General features: G+C 50.9%; 1 pseudogene; it reads right to left on the bottom strand.

Moving 5' to 3' along the window:
* Window positions 1-2,864: 2,864 nt before the first annotated feature.
* Window positions 2,865-2,983, bottom strand: LOC133281487 (5S ribosomal RNA; annotated as a pseudogene).
* Window positions 2,984-5,353: the final 2,370 nt, after the last annotated feature.

The raw sequence follows: 5,353 nt of genomic DNA, 5'->3' as shown, positions 1-5,353 counted from the left end.
TCCAGATGAGGTCTCACCAGGGCAGAGTAGAGGGGAAGGAGGACCTCTCTCGACCTACTAACCACCGCCCTTCTAATACACCCCAGGATGCCATTGGCCTTCTTAGCCACAAGGGCACAGTGTTGGCTCATGGTCATCCTGTTGTCCACTAGTACCCCCAGGTCCCTCTCCCCTACACTGCTCTCTAACAGGTCGTTCCCCAACCTATACTGGAACCTGGGGTTGTTCCTGCCCAGATGCAGGACTCTACACTTTCCCTTGTTATATTTCATCAAGTTACTCCCTGCCCAACTCTCCAGCCTATCCAGGTCTCGCTGGATGGCAGCACAGCCTTCTGGCGTATCAGCCACTCCTCCCAGCTTAGTGTCATCAGCAAACTTGCTGAGAGTACACTCAATTCCCTCATCTAAATCATTGATGAATATATTAAATAATACCGGTCCCAGTACTGACCCTTGAGGCACTCCACTAGTTACAGGCCTCCAACTAGACTCAGCCCCATAGACTACAACTCTCTGGCTTCTCTCCTTCAGCCAGTTCGCAGTCCACCTCTGTCCTGGGTTCAGCAGTAGCAGTCATGTTTTTTCCTTTATGTTAACTGGTGCAGTGCTGTGTTTTGACTTCTAGTTTTGAGAACAGCGTTGGTGAAGCCGATGTTGTCGGTTGTTGCTAAGTGATGTTTACCCTGACCAAGGACTCTGTGAGGCTCATGCTCTGCCAGGGAAGAGGGGAAGCTGTGAGGAAGCAGAGACGGGGCGCCTGACCCGGGCTAGCCGGGGAGGTATTCCATACCACAGCACGTCATGCCCGGGGTGGGGGGTAACTGGGAGTTACCCGGAAGGACAGGAGCTTCCGGGTGGAACTCGTTTTCTTGGCCGGTGGTATCGTATTCTCTTCCCTTGTTATTCGGCTTGATGTGATAGATCATCTCTACGATGGCCGATTCCCTCAGAGACTGGATGCCTTTGTCTATAGTAGTCCACTCGGCCGAACGACTCGTAACATCGTCCTTGTACGGAAACCTTTCTTTCACAGCTGCCAAGAGCCTCCTCCAAAGGCTGAGGGACTTTTTCTCTCTTGCAATTGCTTTGTCAATTCCCCCTTCTCTAGCAAGTGATCCCAGCTGCTTGGCTTCTGTACCTTCTAGTTCGTGACCATCGGCCCCATTGTCCCAGCATCGGAGTAACCAGGTGATGATGTGCTCCACTGGTTGACGGGTAAAATCTTTTCGCATATTCCGCAGCTCGGTTGAGGTCCGAGATCGAGAAGTTACCTCTTCTTCTTCTTCTTCGTCATGTGAGGATGACTCCTGATCAGATTCTGGACCGGGTGGTGAATTCATTGGTTCTTCATCTCGCTTCACCCTTTTTGCCTCCTTTTTGCTTGTTCTCTTGCGTACAGGGGCAACTGATATTGGTACGAATTGGTCCTCTGGTTTGGCTGCAGTGATTATCACTGTGGTTTGAGTAGCGACTGTACTTGTTGCTGGGGGTGGTGTAGCTACCGTGCTTGGAGCTGGGGTAACCGCGCTGTCTGTTGCAGTTGAAGTTTGAGCAGCTGCTGTACTTGCCACTGGGGTAGCTGCGCAGTTCATTGCAGCCAAAGTTTGAGTAGCGACTGTCACTTTGCTCTCAAATCCGCCGATATTCTTTTCCTTTTGAAGGTGCTGGATAGTGTTGAACAAGGCCCTGTAAGCATAGGCCAAGCCCCAGCACGTTGCCGTGATTTGTCCATCTCTGGTATGGCCAGAATGACCACACACCTCATGCAAGTGTTTTACTAATTCTTCTGGATTTTGCAGTTGTTCGGTAGTGAAATTCCAAAATACTGGAGGGGCCCACTGACCTAGATACTTGCCCATACTATCCCACACACCCTGCCACTCATGGCTGTCCAGCCTCTGGGAAAATCTCTCGGTCCTCCTACATCGTCGTTTGACCCCAGACAAGACCCAAACCTGAATCTGCTTAACTCTTGAAATCAGTAGTGGGCAAAACACACTCTGTATGCGTGTTAGCATGGTGATTCCCATCACCATCAGCAAACAAGTCTCAAGAGCATTAAAAGGCCATTTAAAAAATTCAAAACTCTCAAATGTAAATGGTCTGGGGGGACGACTAGGAGGGTAAAAGGATGTCTCCTTCACAGGTTGAGCACCTGAGAAGGAGAAAAAAGATGTGTAATTGCTAAGCACCTCCATCATATACCTCCCAAAGTATAAAGGTGGTGACCACACTGGGAACATAAGCCAGATCAGTTTCATGATCAATGATTCTATTGTATTACAAGTCATTACCATAAAGTACAATGGGATAAAAACCTTAGCCCAAGCCCCACACTTGAAAAACACTAATACAGCCAATACCGGATGGACGTAAGATATGGTATACTGAAACTGTGAGATCAAGAGAAAAAACCTTGAGAGCCAATAAATCAGCATTGTGACGAGTGACTATCAATCCAGTCAGATCTGTTCTTATCTCAACCCCTCGGGCCCCACGTTGGGCGCCAAAAAGAACTGTCGTGGTTTAAACCCAGTCAGGTAACTTGTTCACTCACTCCCAGTGAGTGGTGCCGAGCTGACAACAATCAAGGTCCGTGTTCGTCTCCCCCCCCTCCCTGCACCGGGGCTCTCCCCTTCCCCGCTCCCGGAGGAACGGGGAGGAGGATCGAGAGAGTGCAACTCCTACGGGTTGAGACAAGAACAGTCCAGCAACAAATCACCACCGCTACTATCAGCTAAAAACAATGATAAGGGAAAATAACAAGGGAAGAGAATACGATACCACCGGCCAAGAAAACGAGTTCCACCCGGAAGCTCCTGTCCTTCCGGGTAACTCCCAGTTACCGCAACGTTTTTAAAAAGCCTACAGCACCCGGGATTCCCAGGCGGTCTCCCATCCAAGTACTAACCGAGCCCGACCCTGCTTAGCTTCCGAAATCAGACGAGATCGGACGTTTTCAGGGTGGTGTGGCCGTACCTGATCATCCAGTCCACACTTCCTCATTTTAGCCGTGAGGATGCTGTGGGAGACTGTGTCAAATGCTTTGCTGAGGTCAAGGTAGACCACATCCACCGCTCTGCCATCATCCATTCACCGTGTTATTTCCTCATAAAAGGCTAAGAGATTGGTCAAACATGATTTCCCCCTGGTGAAGCCATGTTGACTGCCCCTCATAACCTTCTTATCCTTGATATGCCTTAAGATGGTACCAAGGATAAGGTGTTCCATCACTTTCCCAGGGATGGAGGTGAGGCTGACCGGTCTGTAGTTACCCGGGTCCTCCTTCTTGCCCTTTTTGAAGACTGGAGTGACATTTGCCTTCCTCCAGTCCTCAGGCACCTCTCCCGTTTCCCAAGACTTGGTAAAGATGATGGAGAGTGGTCTAGCAATGACTTCCGCCAGTTCCCTCAGCACCCGCGGGTGCATCCCATCTGGACCCATGGATTTATGGATGTCCAGATTGCTCAACTGGTCTCTAACCCATTCCTCATCGACTAAGGCAAACCGCTCCGTCGACCTGACTTCATCTAAGGTCTCAGGGGTACAGGGCTCTTCAGGACTGCCCGCAGCAGAGTAGACAGAGACAAAGAAGGCATTCAGTAACTCTGCCATCTCTTTATCTTCTGTCACCAGGGCACCCATCCCGTTCATCCGTGGGCCTACATTGCCTCTGGTGTTAGTTTTGTCTGCCATGTATTTAAAAAAGCTCTTTTTGCTGTCCTTGACCCTTCTTGCCAGGTTTAATTCTAAGGATGCCTTAGTCCTCCTAGCTGCCTTCCTACATCCTCTAGCAGCAGCCTTATATTCCTCCCAAGTGGCCAGCCCCTCCTTCCATGACCTGTAAACTCTCCTCTTCCACTTGAGCATACCCAGCAATTCCCTATTTAGCCACGCAGGTCTCTTGGCCCTCTTCCTTGACTTCCTACGTGTCGGGATGCTCCGATCTTGAGCACGGAAAAAGCAGTCCTTGAATGTCAACCAACTATCTTGGGCCCCTTTACCTTCAAGCAGCCCTGCCCATGGGATTTCCCCTAGCAATTGCTTGAAAAGGCCAAAGTTTGCCCTGCTAAAGTCCAGGGTTGCAATTCTACTTGGTATTCTACTAGTCCTGCCACACAAGATCCTGAACTCCACCATCTCGTGGTCGCTGCAACCAAGGCAGCCCTCAACCCTTACTGCTTCGACCAGATCCTCCTTGTTAGTGAGGATGAGATCCAGCAGCGCTCCTCTCCTGGTCGGCTCATCCACCATTTGCAGGAGGAAGTTATCATCCATACACTGGAGGAACCTCCTGGACTGTGGCTGGGTTGCCGAGTGGTCCTTCCAGCAAACATCAGGGAAGTTAAAATCCCCCACGACGACCACGGCCTGTGACTGTGAGGCTGCTCTCAGCTGCCTGTAGAAGGCCTCGTCAACTTCCTCACCCTGATCCGGTGGTCTGTAACAGACACCTACAACAGTATCCCCCCTGCCAGCCTGCCCCTTAATTCTCACCCACAGACTCTCAACTCGCTCATCATCTGTCCCTGGACAGAACTCGGTGCACTGTAGTTCCTCCCGCACATAAAGAGCAACCCCACCACCCCGCCTGGCTGGCCTGTCTTTCCTGAAAAGGACATAGCCTTCCATGACTATATTCCAGTCATGTGAGCTGTCCCACCACGTCTCTGTAATTGCCACCAGATCATAATCTCCTGACTTAACACAGGTTTCCAACTCCTCCTGCTTATTTCCCATGCTGCGCGCATTGGTGTACAGGCATTTCAGGGAGCGAGCTGAGCACACCGATTTCACCCTAGGATTGTAGGAGGCCTCCCAGTCTTCATTAATTCTGGAGCGCTGCCCCACTGGGGCAAGCCCAGCTACAAGCCCATCCCCCTTCGAATCTAGTTTAAAGCTCTCCAAATGAGCCCTGCTAATTCGTGCCCCAGCATCCTTTTCCCTCTGTGAGACAAACCTTTCTCACTTGTCATTGTCCAGACTGGTGCCCTATAAAACCAGCCGTTATCAAAGAATCCAAAGCCCTGCCTGTAGCACCAGTCTCGAAGCCAATTGTTCATGAACTGAATCTTCCCATTCCTTCCCACATCAGTGGAAGATGGAAGGAGAGAGGAGAAGATCACTTGAGCCCCAGACTCTTTCACCATCCGCCCCAAGGCCCTGTAGTCTTTCTTCATCCCCCTCAGACTGCGGGAAGCAGCTTCCTCCCCACCTGTCTGGAAGACCAGCAGCGGGTAATAGTCTGTCGGGTGCACCAGGTTGGGGAGCGCCCTGGTGATATCCCTGATCCAGGCTCCAGGCAGACTACACACTTCCCTATGATGAGGGTCAACTCTGCATATCGGGCC

The sequence above is a fragment of the Pezoporus flaviventris genome, unplaced genomic scaffold (assembly GCF_033815535.1).
Source record: "Pezoporus flaviventris isolate CSIRO_AGI_PZ_B2104156 unplaced genomic scaffold, CSIRO_AGI_Pfla_v1 ptg000099l, whole genome shotgun sequence".
NCBI classification, from domain to species: domain Eukaryota; kingdom Metazoa; phylum Chordata; class Aves; order Psittaciformes; family Psittacidae; genus Pezoporus; species Pezoporus flaviventris.
Note: the sequence above shows the minus strand (reverse complement) of the source record. Positions and strands in the feature narration are given on the sequence as shown.